Below are 22252 nucleotides of genomic sequence, written 5' to 3' on the forward strand. Positions count from 1 at the left end.
TTTCTTTAGTAATCATATAAATTTTATAGTCTTCATTTATGTCTTGCATGGTTAATGGAATCTGAAATTATATTTTTCCTGGTTTTTAGGAAGGGGATGACAATCAGTGATTTTTAAAAAAGTGATAGCTGTTATTTGACTAAACTACATTAGTAAAGGTATATATTTTTTCTCATGTACACACACACACACACACACCCCTATATATATGGAATCAAGGAGCTTTTGTACCAGTTATTACTGGGAAGAAATCTGAAAATTATCATCAAGATCCAATCATTTTTGTTGTACATAATTTTATTTTATTTTGTTTTTTTTTAAATTTTTTAGACAGAGTCTCACTCTGTCGCCAGGCTATAGTGCAGTGGCATGATCTCAGCTCACTGCAACCTCTGCCTCCCGGGTTCAAGTGATTCTTCTGCCTTAGCCTCCCAAGTAGCTGGAACTACAGGCGCGCACCACCACGCCCAGCTAATTTTTGTATTTTTAGTAGAGATGGGGTTTTACCGTGTTGGCCAGGATGGTCTCAATCTCTTGACCTCATGATCCGCCCACCGTGGCCTCCCAAAGTGCTGGGATTGCAGGCGTGAGCCACTGCACCTGGCCATAATTTGATTTTAAATCCTGTAAATTCAATTTCTAAAATCTAAATTGTTGTTTTTTACAAAGTAGCCATTTTCAAACTCCCCTTTACTTGGGTTATGAATTTACTTCTTTATGTTTATGTTTGACTATTTCAAACATGTATTTAAGGTCCTCTTGCTAATTGTATTGTTAGCACAAGCCTGTCACTCTCATGCCAGTAATGTCATCTTGTGATTTGTATTTCCTGTGAATCCAACCTTAGAAGACCTCCATGTTGAACACTTCAACGTATACTCTCCCTGTGACACTGTTTTGTGACTGTCTCTACCATGGCTTTATGAAGTTCACTGATTCAAGATCAGCTTTCAGTTACTAACAAGGCTAGGGGTTATAGCATCACATGAGTCCTACAAATTCAACTTTTTGCTTATGCAAAACTCATGTTTTCACCGCTAAATTTTCACTGGGACTCTTTCCATTGTTCTAGGTAGAACACCACTGTGCTCTGGCACTGGTGGTTTTATTAACTTCCTGTTTTAAACCCAAGGGTGTCACAGATTGAACAATAAATTGTATGGTCCCTAACACTAACAAGAACTATGGGCTCAACTCTGTACTGTGTTGTTCCAACTTCACCTTCTAAAGAAGGGGTTTTGAAACATTAGCATGCATTTTATTAAAACCACATTGCTGGGCTCTACCACCAGAATTCTGATCCAGAAGATCTGGGTGGGGTTCATGAATTCTGAGTTCACAAATTCCCAGATAATGTTGATGCTTGCAGTCTGGGACTACACCCAGAAAGCAACTGACTTAAGATGTGTGTGTGTGTGTGTGTGTGTGTGTGTGTGTGTGTGTGTGTGATTCAGATACACATTAAAGCTTTTACTTCTCTTCAAGTTTAACATTTCTTTGTCTACAGAGATCAGAGATCCCTCCTCCTACTTTGTAATCTCTGTCTACTTTTCCTCCTCCTTTTGATACTTCAGCTACTAATTAGTTTTTTTTTCTTTAAATATTCTCAATTCTAACTGGAGCCAAGGTGCAGAGAAATGAGTTCAACATAGACCTCATTTTACAGAGTACTGCTATTTCAGGGTCTTCCTTTATTTTATCCCCCTTACCTCTATTTCCTCCACAACATGATAACCTACAAATGTGTTGGACCTACAAACTCAAATTCCTGTTCTCTTGAATTTCTGTAATACACCTTATTTTATTATATATTATTTGTGAAACTCTATTGGATTTATTTAGATGCAATTGTGTTTGACGCTTTCACCATTTACAACTGGAAATAGGTTAGTTTTTTTAGCATAATTTTGTCTTTGCTATTTTAATTAAACTTTGACCTGGCTTTAAATTAATATATTAGCTTCTCACTCCTCCACTCACCAATCCCCAATGCTATGATGTTTTACCTGTCTGTATATTTTCTCGCATAAGATTTATTATATGGAATTATCAAAGCCTGGAAATTATGGCAAAAATCATCTGTAAAGTAAGGGTGAGGAATGTGATTATTACTTTTAGTTATTTTGATGTTTAAAGATTTTATAATTCTGATACCAATATTCTAAAGTATATTATTTAATATATTTGTCTATGTCACTTGGCAAATACTATATTCATGTTTACACAGGTCAATTTATATATGCAGCTTTATATTTTTATCCCATCATTATTACTAATATAATTGTTTCAGTTATGCCTACAGTTATTTTCTTGTATGCATTTGGAATTTCTAAATTTTTTGTCCTTTCTCCTTGATCCTGTTTTCCAAAATTGTATTTATTTTATTGGTATTATTTCATTGTTAATACTGTGTACTGCTTTGTTTTTGTTGTTGTTCTCTATTTTCTTAACATCTAATTTTTAAAAATCTTTCTACGTGTTACTTTGTATTTGCTTTCTTTGTCCTTCTACTTTCTTGTGTTGGCTTATTTTTTTCTTTATTTCTTGTTATGTGATCAGCATAATTAAAATTATGCACCATTCTAAAAGAAAATGTTTTGGTAATGTCCACAAACCTTGATATATAGTATTTTTATTATTTTAAAGTTTCCATGTGAATGCATCTTTAATCCAAGAGATATTTAAGAATATGTTATTAATATTGCAAACATAGAAGCTGTAACTTGTTTCCAATTTCATTCAGCCTTTTTTTCTAATTGAGACTATTTTTAGAGTAGTTTTAAATTTACATGAAGATTAAAAGGAAAGTAGAATTTCCTTATACCCCTCACCACATCCCAACAGACACACATTTTCAGCTTTTCCTATTATTAATATTCTCCATTAGTGGGGTATGTTTACCATAATTGAGCTAATGTTTATACATTATGATTAAGTCCATAGTTTACATTAGAGTTCACTCAGCATTGTACATGGTTTACATCTATTTTGACAAATGTATAATGACATATACCTCTCATTATAATATCATACAGAATAGTTTCACTGCCCTAAAAATTGACTGTGTTTCATCTATTCATCCCTCCCTCCCTCCATTGACTTTTGTATGGAAAATCTAGTCCGTATAGATTATTACCATATATACCTATGTAAAGAAACTGCACGTTCTGTACATGTATCCCAGAACGTAAAGTAAAATATAAAACAAATTAGTGAGTATGAGATAGATAGCTGTAAATTGAATTATTATTTCAACTTCTCTGTAACTTTGGCATTTTTAAAAGAAAAAATTTGGAATTAAATATGTAAAAATGCAGAAAAAACATTGTAAACCAGGATTTAATCAATTTTGTATCCTCAATAAAGTATGATTTGAAGATGTATGGTGTGTGTGCCTATCGTGTTTTTTGAATCTTCTACATATTTGTTTATGTAGTATTTGTTTGATCAATAAAATGTCTGGGATGAGTCTTTTAAAACTTTGAGCATTGGAGTTTGGCTTTATCCATAGTTCTGCTAATTGCTGTTTGTTCTGCTAAATTATTTTTCCTGTATACATATTTGTAATTATTCAGTCAATTTATTCCTCTTTATTGAGCCCTTACTTTGTGTCAATCACTGCTTCAGGCGCTAGACACACAGCAATGAACAAAACCTGCACAGTGTCTACCATTGGGGAGATTATATCGTTGTGGGTGGTAGAGAGCAAGGTAGAAAATAAACAACTGAGTATAACATACAGAATATGAGATACCAATAAATGCTATAAAAATTACAGCAGGTAGTAAAAAGAAAGTTACAGGGAGCGGGAATAAGATCTCTCTAAACAGTTCTGCTTTGACTAAAAATCTGAAAGAAACGAGACGGTAGGAGGCCATGTAGATATTTGAGGAAAGAGCATACTAGATCAATGGGCCAACTTAGACAAGAGTCTTGAAGCAGCAGTTTCTTTCTTAGTCTACATGAATAAATTCCTAATTATTATTTTCTATCAGTTATAAAAACTCATTATTCTTCATGACGTTATTTACTTTGAATTCTCTTTTGTTTATACTGGAATTCTTGTCCATATTCGGCAGTTTCTAACTAGTTACCTGATATTTCTTTTCTTCCCTTTTCTTACTAGCAGTTATCAGGACCAAGGGAAAATTTCTCCTTAGCCCTTTTAATGTCCACTACAAAATCAACTCAAGAAAGGCAGATTAATTGAAGATAAGCCATACAAAATTTTATTTAATGTGTACACAAGAGTCTTTAGAATAAAGACACAGAGAAACAGAGTAAACAGTCCATTTTTATTCTCAAGTTCAACAATGTACAGCCATGCAAGAATATAATTGTAGTGATATATAGTTTCTCACAATAAGAAACAAATACACTTATTTTCCTAGACATCCTTGGAGTTAAAGGTACTTGGGTGAAACAGTCATAGACCCTGAGTCCTAAGCAGAAATCATCCAGTGGTTTCAGGGGAAAGTATTATTTTCCTAATATAGATGGCATCCTTTCATCTTCCTTCCTGTAACATGTATGTGGTTGAATGTGAAACAACGTATCACCTTTCTAAGCACTCATTTTCTTGAATGATTTATCTCCCTTGACTGATTTTACCTCATTTTTAGAGTGTCAATGGAAGAAAGAGTAAGAGATGCTCTGGTCCTGGTAATCAGCCTGTGCTTGTTTTTATACTCTCTTTCTCCAGCCAGTCTTGGCATGACTTTGATGTTACCCCTACTGACTACAGTTCTCAACTGCAGCTGTTGTTTGTCTACCCTAGTTGTGTGGGAGCAAGAAACAAAAGGAAAATAATGAGCAGAAATAAAAAGTTCTCTCCAGACTTCCTGCCCATATTCCAAATTATGAAAGTTCATTCTGTCTACCCTGAGCTAGTGTGTTGCTTTCCACACCAGGTCACATTTGCCCTTTTATCCTCAGGAGTTTCTCACACTTAACTGTAATTACTCAATTCCACATATTTTCATTTCCTCGCTGGCACCTTCAGTCTTAAGCTGGGAGAGAGACCCAGCACACTGGGCTGGTTTTTCATCTTCTTATGAGCCAAAAATCTCAGATACTTATTTAAGCTTTTTATTTCTAGCTGCTGTTTTATTTTTCTTTGTGTTTGTAAGCAAAAATAAGATTTACCACCTTGGTTCAGTCCACCTTTTGATTGAAGGTGCATTTTGTATCTTTAGGTTTGTGAACTTAATTCTCATAAAATCCATTGTTTTCTATATTATTTGCCCTGTTTTTTAATAGGTGAGATTCAAAAAGGGTTATTTTCTAAGGTTCATATAAGTAGAAGTCGAGTAAGCCAGGTTTGAAGCTATGTTTTTCATATCTGAAAGTTCTGCAGGCACTAGATTAGTATAGTATGTTTAAACTTTCCTTCTTTTACTCAAAACATTTCACAGAGTCAGCTTAGGCATAGGACTCATATTCACAATGGCAAATAGAAATAAAGATACATGGCTAGATAAGTGACGGCATTGGTCAAGAGAAATTTGAAAGGTGTGGAAGATAAGGTATAGCTTTTTCTACATGCAATCCACTTAAAAGTCACTTTATTGCCTTTAATTCAATTTTATCTTCTTGTGTAGACATAATACTGAGTTAATCATTTGGTTCCTTAATGTCTGTGTTATCTAAAATGTCTGCTTCTCAGCAGCTGCACCTGTGCTTGAAAAGTCTAGTTTGTAGAATGAGAATCTTGGACTGAACATACAACATTGCGTGTATGTTTGTGTGTAGTTTGTTCTCAGATTGTCAGCAACTCTGTCAGAGGGAAGTAATTCTTAATTTTACACTGAAGCCTGCTTAGAGCGTAAGTTTATATTTTTAGATATATAAAATAAAGATTTCCAAGTTGAACAGAGAAAACACAAAGGATAATGATGCAGACTCACTTTGAGATTGAAATTGATGTGGTTAGTCTAAAGCACTTGTGGAGAAAGGTGTGATTAATTCTTATAATCTATAGGAGCATTTCCTTGTATGTGTAGGGGTCAGGCAGGAGTTCACAGTAGGACTAAGTTTAATGATCTTAGTGGTTTGACTAAAATATCTTGTAGGTACTACATCCTCCCATCATCTACATTACTGAAATTGTAAATGTGGGTTCCAAAAAATGCATTTTTGTCAATATAACAAAAGAAAAATGGGGGAATCTTCTCCCAAAATCACATAAATAAAAATGGAGAACAATTTGAATTGATATATTGTTGACTTTCACTGTACCTAAAACAATGGGCTATGGAGTCAGAGACCTGGATTTGAATCTTCTTTGTCACCTATGAGCTGTGGGACCTTGGGCAGGTTACTAAAGTTATTAAAAATCAGTAATATCATGTGTAAAGTGGGAATGATTATAGCTTTCTCATTAGCCAGTTGCAAGATTTCTTTGTGTTAATCAGAGTTCTCCAGAGAAAAAGAACCGACAGTACATATATCTTGTAGATATAGATGTATCTAATTATATAAATCTATCATCTGTCCATCTATCTGTCTATTGTCTGTTGTAAACCCTGAACATCTGAGACAGGTCTAAATTAATTTAGAAAGTTTATTTTGCCAAGGTTGAGGACATGCACTCATGACACAGCCTCAGGAGATCCTGACGACATGTACCCAAGGTGGTAGGGGCACAGCTTAGTTTTGTACATTTTAGGAAGACATGAGACATCAATCAATATGTGCAAGATGTACATTGGTTCGGTCTGTAAAGTTGGGAAGACTTGAGGCAAAGGCAGGACAACTTGAAGTGGGGAGGGGGCTTCCAGGTCATAGGTAGATAAGAGACAATTGGTTTTATTCTTTTGAGTTTCTGATTAGCCTTTCCAAATGAGGCAATCAGATATGCATTTATCTCAGTGATGAGAGGGGTGACTTTGAATAGAATAGAAGGCAGGTTTGCCCAAAGCACTTTCTCGCTTGACTTTTCCCTTTGGCTTAGTGATTTTGGGGACCCAGGATTTATTTTCCTTTCACATTTCACCCCTCTACTTTTTAAAAATCTTTTGGAGAAAGAATTTTTAGGAGAGAATGAGTCTCCAGTCTCGGGTTTTGTCTGATCGCTCATGGAACTTTATTCCATAGAAGGAATCTCAGATAAGACTTTCTGGAGCCAAGCCCAGCTGTGGATTTGTACCACCAAATATCTATCAGTTGGGTGAATTCCTCTTCTCATAAGATTCAAAGATAACCTTCGGGCTCCTAGGCCTGTCAGAAAGTGACATTCTTTTTTCTTTTTTTTTTTGACAGAGTCTTGCTCTGTTGCCCAGGCTGCCCAGAGTACAGTGGCAAAATCTCGGCTCACTGCCGCCTCCATCTCCTGGGTTTCAGAGATTCTCCTGTCTCTGCCTCCTGGGTAGCTTCGATTACAGGTGCACATTGCCACACCTGGCTAATTTTTGTATTTTTAGTAGAGATGGGGTTTCACCATGTTGGCCAGGCTGGTCTTGAACTCCTCACCTCAGGTGATCCACCCACTCGGCCTCCCAAATTGCTGAGATTACAGGCATGAGCCACTGCGCCTGGCCCAGAAAGTGACATTCTTTACTTACCACAGGTCAGCAACCCTGTAAGGCACTGTGTAGACAAGGTATGAGGCCAGTTTTCCTGAGGGGCCTTTATTGGCTCCATAAGTCAAGTTTGATTCCTTAAAGGAAAGCACACTATTCCAGTCAAGGCTTTGGTAAAATAACCAGTTTCTCCAATTGTTTTCTGTTATAAATGAAAACAGATTCTTGTTGCACTTATGCAAATAACTATATTTTGCTCTAAGTTAAGAATACTTAAAAATAGTTTCCAACTTCTGAAGAAATCAGGTAGAGAGAAAGAAATATGTTCTAAATTCTGTTCATAGGACTATATGAAATTGCAAAAAGCGGGGGGGGTCACGTGAATCCAGCATGGGGGGGGGGGGATGAGGGGGGGAACGGTGACCGTCTCTAAAATAAAATGGCGGGGGGGGGGGGTGTTAGCTCGGAGAGGCTGAGGCAGGGAATGGTGTGAGGGGGCGGAGTTGCGTGAGCCAAGATGTGCATGCACTCCAGCTGGTGACAGAGAGACTTCAAAAAAAAAAAAAAAAAAAATGCAAAAAGCTGTCAATAGCTGAAAAGAAAAGTTTCCTTGACTCTGAGAAAAAAAAAAGGATCAGCAACATTAGTTCAGTCCATATAGTTAATTCCGATTCTGCTTGCTATGTACATTTCAGTTATCTGTGAGTCTTAAAAGTTTTTCTTCTATTCTGATGTCGCAATCTCCAAAGTTATCAGAAACTTGTATTCAAGAGCACCTTTTAGAGTTTTGTAGCTGATTATAAAACCCCCTTCTCTTTTTTAATTAATTAATTAATTAATTTTTATTATACTTTAAGTTTTAGGGTACATGTGCACGTGTAGGTTTGTTACATATGTATACATGTGACATGTTGGTGTGCTGTACTCATTAACTCTTCATTTAACATTAGGTATATCTCCTAATACTATCCCTCCCCCCTCCCCCCACCCCATAACAGGCCCCAGTGTGTGATGTTCCCCTTCCTGTGTCCATGTGTTCTCATTGTTCAATTCCCACCTATGAGTGAGAACATGCGGTGATTGGTTTTTTGTCCTTGCAACAGTTTGCTGAGAATGATGGTTTCCAGCTTCATCCATGTCCCTACAAAGGACACAAACTCATCATTTTTTATGGCTGCATAGTATTCCATGGTGTATATGTGCCACATTTTCTTAATCCAGTCTATCATTGTTGGACATTTGGGTTGGTTCCAAGTCTTTGCTATTGTGAATAGTGCCACAATAAACATATGTGTGCATGTGTCTTTATAGCAGCATGATTTATAGTCCTTTGGGTATATACCCAGTAATGGGATTGCTGGGTCAAATGGTATTTCTAGTTCTAGATCCGTGAGGAATCCCCACACTGACTTCCACAATGGTTGAACTAGTTTACAGTCCCACCAACAGTGTAAAAGTGTTCCCATTTCTCCACATCCTCTCCAGCACCATAAAAGAGGATACAAACAAATGGAAGAACATTCCATGCTCATGGGTTGGACGAATCAATATCGTGAAAACAGCCATACTGCCCAAGGTAATTTATAGATTCAATGCCATCCCCATCAAGCTACCAATGACTTTCTTCACAGAATTGGAAAAAACTACTTCAAAGTTCATATGGAACCAAAAAAGAGCCCGCATTGCCAAGTCAATCCTAAGCCAAAAGAACAAAGCTGGAAGCATCACGCTACCTAACTTCAAACTATACTACAAGGCTACAGTAACCAAAATAGCATGGTACTGGTACCAAAACAGAGATATAGACCAATGAAACAGAACAGAGCCCTCAGAAATAATGCCGCATATCTACACTATCTGATCTTTGACAAACCTGACAAAAACAAGCAATGGGGAAAGGATTCCCTATTTAATAAATGGTGCTGGGAAAACTGGTTAGCCATATGTAGAAAGCTGAAACTGGATCGCTTCCTTACACCTTATACAAAAATTAATTCACGGTGGATCAAAGACTTAAATGTTAGACCTAAAACTATAAAAACCCTAGAAGAAAACCTAGGCAATACCATTCAGGACATAGGCATGGGCAAGGACTTCATGTATGAAACACCAAAAGCAATGGCAACAAAAGCCAAAATTGACAAATGGCATCTAATTAAACTAAAGAGCTTCTGCACAGCAAAAGAAACTACCATCGGAGTGAACAGGCAACCTACAGAATGGGAGAAAATTGTTGCAATCTGCTCATCTGACAAAGGGCTGATATCCAGAATCTACAATGAACTCAAACAAATTTACAAGAAAAAAACAAACAACCCCATCAACAAGTGGGCGAAGGATATGAACAGACAATTCTCAAAAGAAGACACTTATGCAGCCAAAAGACACATGAAAAAATGCTCATCATCACTGGCCATCAGAGAAATGCAAATTAAAACCACAATGAGATACCATCTCACACCAGTTAGAATGGCGATCATTAAAAAGTCATAAAACTGCGTTCTAAAGAGGAGCAAAACAAGACAACAATTATCCATGGATGACAAAATATTTTAGGGCAGCCATAGTCAAGGACACAAGTGACAAATTTGTTTCCTCTGTGACACACAATAATTTAACATAATTATAATTACTACTGATAATGAACACTAAGTGATATCAGAATTATAGGAGTTTTTCATAATTTTGGAACAAATACCAATAACATATTTACACAAATACAGCCCAAAGAAAATCAAACACTATTTCATATTAACAATGCTTTCTATATGATTTTCATATTAAATAAACCAAATTATGTCATTTTTGGGCTTTAGGGAAACCAATATCTTAAAGAATTAATTAGGTCAGGAGAAGACATAATTTATAATTTGATTTTGGAAAATTATCAAACATTTAAAACAGTTGATATTACAAGTCACTGTAAAATAAGTCATTCATTTGACCAAAGTGATAACACAAGGATTTTTTTTAAAAGCTGATAATCTTTATTCTTTGAGAGAAGAGACTTAATTTTCTAGACAATAAACCCTAATAAAAACATAAAGCCAAATAAATTTGTTTTTCAAAATTTTATAAACAATCTACAAAATTTTAATCTTGACCATAAGATATAACTTCCATAAACCTTTAATAACTTTTATAACCTTTATTAAGGAGTCAGTTAATGCTTCAAGGAAAACTTGTTAAGGTTTTCTTAACATAAGGGCCCATATGCTGGTCTTGCATCAGTGTGCCTTTGACATTAATAACCAATTTATAGAGAAACTGAATTTATTTTATCTCTCAAAGTCTGCCCTCACAATCTCACACATCCATCTCTTCTGCAATATTTCCTGGGACTTGAGGAGTTGAATACTTTTAAATTCTGGCCCTATGTCTCAGGAATGCAGTTTATTTGGTTTGGGATTTCTACCCAGCCTGAAGATGAGGTTTTAATTGCTGTCAATGTTTAAGATTTAGCAGGACTTGGTGTCATTTTTAGACCTAGGAGTCAAAGCCCTGTATCTCAATGTCACAAGTACTTTGAAAGCAAATACTGAAAGACACATGGATGTAATAACCTTAATTAAAAAATATTAATCACAGTTTTTTTCCTAAGCAAACCAAAATTTAATAATAATGACAGAGAAAATATTTCTATAAAATGTAAAATCTACTGGGCCAGGTACCAAAAGGCACAAGAAATGATCTTCTGCTCTGCACAAAATATTATGTTGGAAGTAAACATTTCCTTTAGAACTTTAAGAAAACATTGTTAGCACTAGGACACATTAAACAGGACTCAAGGAAAAAATCTTAAGAAGTTGAAAATGAGGTGAAGGACAGTATTACTATTTTGTGCCCTTTAAAATGGGTGAGAAAACAGAAAATGGTGAGATGCAATAAAAGTTAAACTTTGGGTTTAAAAATTTAAACCTCTCATAATTTATTAGGAGTAAATCATTCCCTTAAGAAAACTTCATTGTTTTAACCAATTATTTATTCTATATGGTTTTTTTCTACATCAAGCCCAATCTCTGGGAAGACCATTATAATTTTCCTTTAATTAATAGCTTGATCATGTAAAAGTTTCTGTGCTTTTTCTTTTTTAATCCTCTTATTATGACTTACACAGATTGTCATGACATGCTTGGATTTTCTAATTTTTTTCTGACCATCCCTTTTTCTTAAATAACCAGTCATTTTATTCTAGGACTAAATCTACCATACCAGATTCTGTCACATATAAAATTATTTCCCTTTAAGTTTTCTTACAAAAAACTTTATAACTTTCTTTACATCCCTCTTATATCCTCATTCCTTTTACCTTGTTTTATACATAACCTTTAAATAAGCTTTGAATTAGACAATAATTATTCACCTCTTTTAAAAGGACACACTTTTTTTAAGAAAGTATGTTTTCCTACAAATACATTTTTATTGGAAAATGCCCAAATAATGAGATATCTATTATTTAGTTTAATACAACTTTAGATTTTAGATTCTAACAAGTTTTTCTACATGTATTTATCCCATTATATTTGCCTAATTATTTTTTTGGTCATTTACCTAGATTATTTATGAAAACTGCAATAGTCATTGTTTAAAGTTATGGAACAGCCATCGCAAAATTGTAACAGATAGTAAAGAAGATATGACATAACTGATTCCATCTTGCTTCTAACCTCCAAGCTGTCCTTGTTCATTCCTGGGCACAGGAAAAATTAACTTTGGGAGGAACGTAGTTTATTGTTTAGCTTTGGGACAGAGACAGTAACAATCCCTTTCCAAAACAAAACTTGCTGCTTACGGACTAGACCACCCACAAGATTAGAAGTTATGGTAATCTTAACTAAATTCAAGAGGTAGCTATTTTCATTAAACTAATATTCATGTTTATTTATTAAAGATTACACAAGCAAAGATTATTCTGTGTTTTGTAACCCCTATGCCAAATTTTGATACTTTATAATATTTGGCAGGATAAGTATAAAATTGCTTGATTAATAAATGCAAACAAAAATGTATGTTTTAAATTCTTAAGACATTTCTAATATTACTTTACCAATAATGTTAAAGCTGGCTTATTTATTAAAGATTTTACTTAAGTTACATTAACTTAAGTAAAAGTTAAGCATTTACTTTAGTTTACACAATTGAATTAAAATGAAGGCATGAAAAAACATTTGACCAGTTTTTTCCTGATAAAGTATTTAATTCAAGTGCTTTTATATTCTTAAGCCAATTAATGAAAGCTTTTTTATATATATCAGTAGTGAAACATTGTGTACACAACACATAAATACATAGACATATTAGGCATGTGGATAGAAGTACATCTTATAGATTTATAAAACTCCTGTTTTTCCTACCTTAAACTTTCAAATTCTTGACAACTTGTTTTATTACCCTAAGCAGTTGTTAGCTAAATAGCCTTAAATTTGCATATTAAAGGAAACAACTCAGGTAAAAATCAAATAGCAAAATTTACATCATAGGGTATGGAGAGAAAAAGTTCAGTGTGCTAAAGAAAAATTAAAATGGATTTGTCAATTAAACATAAAATTATAGAAATTATAAAAGCCTTTTAAATATATATACACACACATATACACACACACGAAGATCCTATAGCTTTTACTTCAGAACTTTAGCCATGAGATAAATATAAAATTCAGCAGCTTGCAAAAATAACCTGTTGAATCCCAACAGTGGTTTTTATATTAATAGAAAATTAACAGCAGATTTAAAGCAGGCAGAAGAGAAAATAGAGAAAAGGAGAACTCAGGAAACTCTATAGTTTGCCAGCTGAGCTTAGGGCTCTTTTTCCTTAAAATAAATGTACACAAAGACTATATTATTTCTATTTTACATAAACTCTGGCAAGTACAAGTGCCATAAAACCTACAGAGTGCTCAAAAGGTTGTCATTATCCTTGTTTTCTCCTCATTCTTAGATTATTTGTTACTCACTTTTTTAAAAAAAGGAGGAACTGAGTTGTGGCCTAGGGTTTTTGTGTGACGGATGGATGTGTGCTCTTTGTGAGCAGGACTCCACATTGCGTCACCACTGAGTTGTTTCCACCCTCTTGTGTGTCTCGATTTCTCTCTCCAGAGGTCTATAATCTCTGAGAGGACTCAAAATGCCAGGTGATCAGCCTTTATATGTGTTTCCTGGATGAGCCCTTTTTTAATAAATTTTTTTTGGGGATTTCCCTGTAGGGCAGCTGCATGTCACAGGGGTCAACCCCCCAGACACTCCCACGAGGCCCCTGATCACCCAGAGGCACCTTTCAGCTGGGAGAAAGATATGCCTATTTCTTTTGAGCTGAGAAAACTCAGTCTCTCATTGACCTATGCAAACAACAGTTCAGTTCCTCATAGAAATGTGCACAGACAAGTCAAATGGAGATTAATTTTGGGAGAAAAAAGCGATAGAGATGACTCTTTAGAATGCATCTCAGAACTAGAATTAGGATCCTTAAACAACAACTTCCTAGGAGAGAAAAAAAAAAAAAAAAAAAAACAGCCAAGACCAGTTTCTGTAAACTATGCACAACCACCCCTACTTTGTAGCTCTCATCTGCCATTACAAGTGCCAAGGTCAAATCCTCTCACAGTATTAAGTAATCTCTGGTAACCCCAAAGTAAAAGAGCCCAGATTATTCAACATAGGAAAACAGAGGTTTAGACCTAAGAAGAATCTGCCCGTGACTCTTGAAACTCCACAAAGGAAACAGAAGACCCCAAATGGGGTGAATGGTACCTTTGTTCTGAATTCTTTAAAGGGGTTCAAGTCATTAGAAGCCTTCTCTAGATTTTTTGGTACAGTAGATGGCAAAAGCAGGAGATATGGGGTGGAAAAAAAGTAAATGAAAGAACTTTTTTTTTTTTAAGACAGGAAGCAAACAGAGAAACCAAGGACATGGTTTTGTTTTTTGTTGTTGTTGTGTTTTCTTGCTCTTTTGCAGCTGCAAGGAATTTTAGCCAAATTAGAAAGGTTTTGTTACCCATAATTTGGAATTCTCAGATTTGACCAAGTCAGGTAGAGTTGGTCAAATCTGATGGGGAAGACTGGAACAAACAACAAAAACAATAACAAAAACCCAGCCATATAATCACTGAGTGCTCTAATGGTAAGGAGAAATTAAGACCAGTTGATTGTTATACTTTAACCAAGAAAAAAAAACCAATTCAGCTACTTACCTAGGAATGGGTCTCAGGCTGAAGATTGCTTTCTACCATCCTAGAAGAAGGAAAAAAAACAAAAAACTTGAACTCATCTTTCCTGCTGTGAGCAAGCTCAAACTCCATAAAGGAGTTACCTGCCTTCCACCTTTCATCATTATGGAAACAGGAAATCTTGCCTTTCTTGTTGAAAGCAAGCAAACTCCAAAAAAAAAGAAAGAAAAAAAAAGGTGGGGTGAGGGGGCTGAGTTGTACAGCAAAATAAACTTTAGATCTTGACCAAATTTCAGGAGATCAGGGATTCTCTGGAGGGGGTGCTCCCAGACCTCAGCAAATTGTCCTATTGGTTTGAGCCATTAAATTAGCTCATGCTTGACCAAGCACCAATAGGAGATTTGTCAAAGGTCAGGGGCATCTCCACTCAGAATCCCTTCATTGTAACCAAAATGTGAACCCTCAAAATCTGAGACAGGTCTCAGTTAATTTCAAAAGTTTATTTTGCCGGCCCGGTGCAGTACGCCTGTAATTCCAGCACTTTGGGAGGCAGAGGCAGGCAGATCAACTGAGGTCAGGAGTTTGAGACCAGCCTGTCCAACATGGTGAAATCCCGTCTCCACTAAACATACAAAAAATTAGCTGGGCATGGTGGCAGTCACCTGTAGTCCCAGCTGCTCGGGAGGCTGAGGCAGGAGAAGCGCTTGAACCTGGGAGGCGGAGATTGCAGTGAGCCGAGATCATGCCACTGCAATCCAGCCTGGGCAACAAGAGTGAAACTCTGTCTCAAAAAAAAAAAAAAAAAAAAGTTTATTTTGCCAAGGTTGAGGGCATATGCTGTGACACAGCTTCAGGAGGTTCTGCCTATGTGCCCAAGGTTGTAGGGACAAAGCTTGGGTTTACACATTTTAGGGAGACATGAGACATCAATCACTATGTATAAGATGTATATTGGTTCAGTCTGGAAAGGTGGGACAACTCAAGGTGAAGGCAGAACAACTTGAAATAGAGAGAGGGATTCCAGGTCATAGGTAGATAAGAAACAAATGGTTGCATTCTTTTGAGTTTCTGATTAGCCTCTCCACATGAGGCAATCAGATATGCATTTATCACAGCTATCAGGGGGATGACTTTGTATACAATGGGAGGCAGGTTTGCCCTAAGCAGCTCCCAGCTTGACTTTTCCCTTCAGCTTAGTGATTTTGGGGCCCCAAGATTTATTTTTCTTTCACACTGTCTAGAGAAGATATTTATTTTAAGAAATTGAATATTTATTTTAACGAATTGGCAGTGGAGCTGGCAAGTTCAAAATCTACACAGTAGGTCACCAGGCTGGATATTGAGGTAAGAGATGATATTGTAATCTTACCAGGCTGAAACTCAAGCATATTTTTTATGTTGCAGTCTTGGAGATACTTCCTTCTGAGTATCGACTGCATTCCTCTTCCCTAGTTTCCATTGATTTACTACAGATCTTTGGTGATCTTTGGCTTGTAGATGTCTGCCTTCATCTTTATGTGATATTCTCACCATGTCCATGCCTCTATCCAAATTTTCCCTCCTTGTAAGGACACCAGTCATGTTATGTTACATCTCATCCTAGTGAACTCATCTTAACTGATTACATCTGCAACAACCCTATTTCCAAAAAAGGTGGCATTCTTCGGTCCAGAGGTTTAGGAGTTCAACATATGAATTTTGTGGATCCACAATTCAACCCAAAACATCCTTATAATAGAAAGAGTTCAATAAATGAACAATATTATTTTCAGATATGAGCAGATACTGAAGATTGAACTTAGAACTCTTTAAGAAAAGAACATGCAAATGATATAAGAACATAAGGTAATTTGAGGAAAGGATACTTATTTGCCCTCTTAATTCTATGACATAAATAATGAAATAGACAAGATAACAGTGTTTGCTGAGGGAACACAGACTTACAAATAAGAAGTTGTATCGGCTCTGGAAGCAGTTACTGATAAATCGAAGGAAGCAGAAATTCTAACAAGGGAAAATACGTATAGATTTGGAAAATATTTTTGCCCTTTCTCAGTCCATGATTTCAAAGTTATACACATTCACTCCAGATGATAATTCAATTTTGAGAGTTTTCAGGAGCATATAATGAAGAATATTGATTTGATTGAAAAGCTCATGAATAGAAGGAATGGATTTTCTCATGCAAAGAAAAAACACCTAAGAGAAGGAGATGGGAGCAACACAAAGTTTTTGAAAGGATTGTACATCTTGTAAAAGAATTACAGTGTTATGTTACTAAATAATTATGGTAATTTCCAGCAGGAATTACACCTTTTCCATGAGCTAAATAAATAAATAAATAAAATGCCAAATGATCATATTCAGTCATATGAAATTTTATTCAAAATTATATCCTTTCTTTTTCAATTTCATATTTGGATTTTGGCAGTAGTCTATATCCAGTTCTAAAGTGTGAGAACTTAGAAGAACAATGGTTTTATTCTTCTCTTCTTATTTGGAAGTCTCATGCTTTGGTCAATTCTACATTTACAAATGAGCTTTTCCATTCCTTTACATTTGAACTGAATTCAAGTCCTTATTACCATTTAAATATATAGAAAGATACAATCATTACTGTTCTTCTCACCTTCAGTTTATTATTCCCACTTCCAATCCATTTTTTATTGCCCACAGGTTAATCTCACAGTTTAATTGTGTGTCCTTCTGCATACAGAAAGATGAAACAACTTTTCATTACTCATTCGTTCCCCAAATCATAATCTGTCATTTCTTCTCTGTGATAGATTACTAAAGGGCTACAAGCCTTCATCCTCCTTATCTTCACACCTTTTGTAATGTGATTTTTTAGCTCTTTTTCTCAAGATGTAAATACTGTTTCTCCACCTAGGAATTTGCTTTGTTAGGTAGAACGCTCTAAAAGTGACAGTTTGTCAATTCCAAATCCAGCCCTCAAGAGAGACTTTGCGTGGTTTTGATCTTTCTGTATCCTGACATCATCATATGAATAAACTTATTAGATGATGAGTCATTTCCATTGACCCATTTGACAGCTGACCTCACATTAAACATATGAGTGAGGCTATCCTAGACCAGGGAGTCCCTACCAACTTATCAGCTGACCACACTTGCATATGTGAGCCCAGCCAAGGTCAGGCAAGCTCAGCCCAGATGAGCAAAACCACCTAGAACAGTAGGACCACCTAGATGAGACAGACTCATATACAGTAATAGAATCTTGTGGTTTAAACCACTAAGTTTTAGGGTGATTTCTTTATGCATCAGTAAGTAAATGATACACAGCCCTTCAGAATCTGGACACAGTATAAGACCTTAATATACCCTAACATTTGGAATGTTTTTTGCATCTCAGTCACACCTGTTGAAATGGATTCTTCAAGGACAACTGGCAAATCTACTTAGTTACCGGAGCTGCTATCTAACTACTGGAATTCCTATTAGATTCTAATTGATACTGGATGCTGTTTTTCATTAAGTATTGCAAGATAGTTTTCATACCTCTTTTATAATCCAGTGTTTCTTTACTTTGAATCTTTTTTACCTGAGGTAACCTAAATCTATTTCAGAGAAGCTAATATAATAATTGTGTAGATTTATTAAGATTAGTGAATAGCACCAGTCCTAAAGGACTGACCTGTAACCATGTGGAATGTGTAAGGAATGGTTGTAGGTAAAAGAAAGGAGCCTTTTACTCTTTTATGCATGTACTTAAAAAAAATGCTAGACTTTTTAGGAAAATAAAGATTGCACCCGAATCAGATGATTCAAGAAATAGGATTTGGTAAAATCAAAAGTATACTCACCAAGAGGTTTTTCTTCTAATATGACTTATGTTCACACATGTTGAAAATAGAAGGATTTGCCAGGTGCAGGGGCTCACAGCTGTAATCCCAGCACTTTGGGAGGCCGAGGCAGGTGAATCACAAGGTCAGGAGATCGAGACCATCCTGGCAAACACGGTGAAACCCAGTCTCTACTAAGAAAAAAATACAAAAAATTAGCTGAGCATGGTGGCGGGCGCATAGTCCCAGCTACTTGGGAGGCTGAGGCAGAAGGGAGTGAACCCAGGAGGCAGAGCTTGCAGTGAGCCGAGATGGTGCCACTGCACTCCAGCCTGGGAGACAGAGCGACACTGTGACTCCATCTCAAAAAAAAAAAAAAAAAAAAAAGAAAACAGGACTCAATGCTGCACAATGTATCAATTATTTGTCAATATGTAACTGTGTTTCTAAAATTTTGATTTTGCCATTATAAACTATTGATTTAAGATTGGCAGATTATATTAGGTCTAAAATAATTTGATTCTCAAACATATACTTATAATAAAGATGCATTCTACAACACAATTTAAAGATTTGAGGAAAAAACAAAATTATATTGAACATGGAACAACATCTGGAAATATATCTGGTATTAAGAACTGGAAATATTTAAAGTATAATGGCATTTTTAAATAAAGTAGTTATATTGCATTTTTAAAGCGTTTTTGATGCTATCACTAAAGTTATATTTTGAGAAGGGGTGTTTATTTTTGATAGACTAGAAATAATCCTTATAGTTATGGAGTTCAATATCTTCATCATAAGTCGATAAGAAAAATAAAGAGCAACTGGTACATGTCAGAGAATCTGAAAGGGCAGTTATCATATAGACTTTTGGAACCCATACAAAATATGTTCTTAGGTGTAAATGTTTTGAATGCCTTTATGTGTTTACTGCTTCATAAGCATTTTATTATTTACCCTAGAATGATATGAGCTATATCACAATTATTATTGCTTGTTAAGCTTTGCTTCACTCTGCAGAATTTTTGCACTGATGTTTTTTGGTTTGTATTGTATACTAATATGTCATGTGAGATATATTGATTCATGCATTCAACAAATAATTATTGAGCAAAAAATTAAGCAAAATGCTCCACTAGCTGTAGGATTTATAGGCCTCAGAGAGCTTATATTCTAGCATGAAAAAAAATAAACAAGCAAACAAAACAATTGAATGTGCAAAAGGGTGAGGAATGTATAAATAAATAGGAGAAACAAGATAAGGGGAATACAGAATGGTACTTGTCAGGCAAGGAACCGTTAACACCTGATGAAAGTGCTGAAAAGAGCCTGTAGAGATGTTAAGGAAGGATGTTCCATGAAGAACAGACTCATTATAGATAAGAAATCAAAAGAAGGTTGAAATAAGAAATCAGTAGAATATGTCATTAGAGAAGTGAGGATAATGCAAATTTCACTGGACCCTTTAGATCACTGTATGGAATTTGACTTCTATTGTAAGTGGCATGGGAAGCCATTTGATTGGATAAGGGGAAACAGAAGCTTACTTATGGTGTGAGGACAAGGGTGAAAGAATGAAAACATAAACGAACTATTGTCATAATACAGGTAAGAGTTAATTTCAGCTCAGATGTATGATATAGTAGCCGCTCATGTGGTGGGAAGTGGTTGATTCTGGATATCTTCTGAAGATAGAAGTAAGATTTGTTAATGGATTAGATGGAGTTGGTGAACTATAGTCAAGAAAAATGAAGAGGAGAAGGGAACAAAAGTAGCAAAGGAAAGAAGGGCATCGATTGTTAACTGAGTATATTAATTGCAGTTCATTTTAAATGCAACTTTTTCTTATAATTGAAATAATACAAAGGCCACAATTTTGTAGTAAACTCAATTTTAAATTCAAGTATAATATCTTGAGTACTTTTTTCAGGAAACCATTTTAATGATACTTAAATTTCCATGATAAGATGCTGCTAATATTATTTCATGATTTCACTATTTCTGTACCATTATTTTATATTTAACTCTTTTGCTATTATAAATATCCATACTTTCGGTACTTTATGGGTAATTTTTATCCATATTTATAATTATTTCATTAAGATAGATTACCAGGAGTCTTTTTTAAAACCTAAAATGGAACTCTTGAGTTAAAGAGTATGAACATACCTGAAACTAGTAATAAGCATTGCTAGATTGTCTTACAGAAAGTCTCATCCATTCACATCTTATCGTTGTTGTACAGCTTATAAATTACATTGCCCTTGCCAGAATTTATCTATCTATCTATCTATCTATCTATCTATCTATCTATCTATCTATCTAATCTATCTATAAAGCACACTGATACCTGAGAAATATTTCCTTTTTATGTATTTAAATGTCTGATTTGAAGTAAGGTTAATTGTTCTTCTATGCGTAATTACAAGACATTTTTAATTTCTGCTTGTGTGTACGTAATTTGCCTTTGCTTGTTTACTGCTCATTATTTCTACTGGAGTTTTATTTTGTAAAAATATTATTTTATGAATTCTTAGATATCATACACACTGCAAAATATTCACTAATCTGTTGTTTAGTGTTTCTACTGTTTTGCACATTCTATTGTATTGTCTTCATCTGTTCTTAATTTAAATTTGCTTATATAGTCAACTTGTCTTCTTTCTATAGCTAATAAAATTTTCCACATTTTATGATTAATATTTTTTTGTTTCATAATAAACCACTTGGAATTTATTCTGTTGCATGGTATAACATGAAAACAATCTGATTTTTTAATATACTTTAACTTCATTTCAAAATTATTTATTGAAAAAGTTTTGATATACCACTTATTATATATGTAAACATGAAAAACAGACCAGAGTTTGCATTTCAGTTGTGGTCTTGCTAACTGCTTATCTATTCTTAAGCCAACAGCGGAACTAGTTTTAACCAGTATAGTGTTAAAACATAGTTCATATATTACAGAATTAGCTCTCCCGTGTAACTCATTTTCCAATATCCTGGAGTTTAAAATTACCTGGAATTCTTCCAGATGAATTTTCACAGTTTTATTTTTCTAGCTAATTTTTTTCAGATGTCAATATGATTGAGATTGTTATTAAAATTACCTTAAATTTGGCAAAAAATATAGAAATATTAGTGCTATCTTAAATTATTCAAGTTATTTTTATATTCTGCAGTCTAAAAGATTGTGATTTTTATTTCCATAGCCCACTGATTTCCTCAGATGGCTATTTGCTGGCTGTTTTTTGGGGAGTACCTGATGCAATTTGGATTTTAAAAAATACATTATACATTCCCAGTTATTGCTGAATATAATATCATTTATTTTATTTTTAAATTCTATTTTGTTTTCCTGGAAAGGGATTGTTGTGAGATTAATCTAAATAGGTCTGAATACATTTATAATGGATAGTGTCTGAGGCAAAATGCAATTTTCAGGTTGCCTGAATTTTCTTCCTCCTGTGGACTTAAAGGTAGAGGAAGCTTTTGGTTTTCAGTAATATTCTCCCTTCTTCAGAGGAACCAATATGAGCAATCCTTTTAATTTATGCAAATCTAAAGGAAGCCCTGTATCTGGGATGGTGGGATGCTTCTGACCGAGAAATTAAGCATTCTATTTAATCATGAACTAGATATTCATTCCAGGCACAGAGACATCTCTGTGAGATTATGAACTATATATTTTTTTCTTTCAGTGGAGGGGGCTATTCTGCTGGAAGTTGAGTTCTTAGAATCTAGAGTCTAGAGAGGGAGA

The 22252-nt window shown here is 34.9% G+C and overlaps 1 long non-coding RNA gene across 1 annotated transcript in view; it reads right to left on the reverse strand.

The window, feature by feature from the left end:
- The window catches only part of LOC101178394, a 46608-nt gene extending 27849 nt beyond the window's left edge, over positions 1–18759 (reverse strand). Inside the window, exons 1-2 of the long non-coding RNA XR_001114130.2 lie at positions 18508–18759; positions 14708–14747 (exon numbers count right to left, since the gene is read on the reverse strand). This is a non-coding gene — a long non-coding RNA (uncharacterized LOC101178394). The remainder of the gene's footprint in view (positions 1–14707; positions 14748–18507) is intronic.
- Positions 18760–22252: the final 3493 nt, after the last annotated feature.

The sequence above is a fragment of the Nomascus leucogenys genome, chromosome 10 (genome assembly GCF_006542625.1).
Source record: "Nomascus leucogenys isolate Asia chromosome 10, Asia_NLE_v1, whole genome shotgun sequence".
In the NCBI taxonomy this organism is placed as follows: domain Eukaryota; kingdom Metazoa; phylum Chordata; class Mammalia; order Primates; family Hylobatidae; genus Nomascus; species Nomascus leucogenys.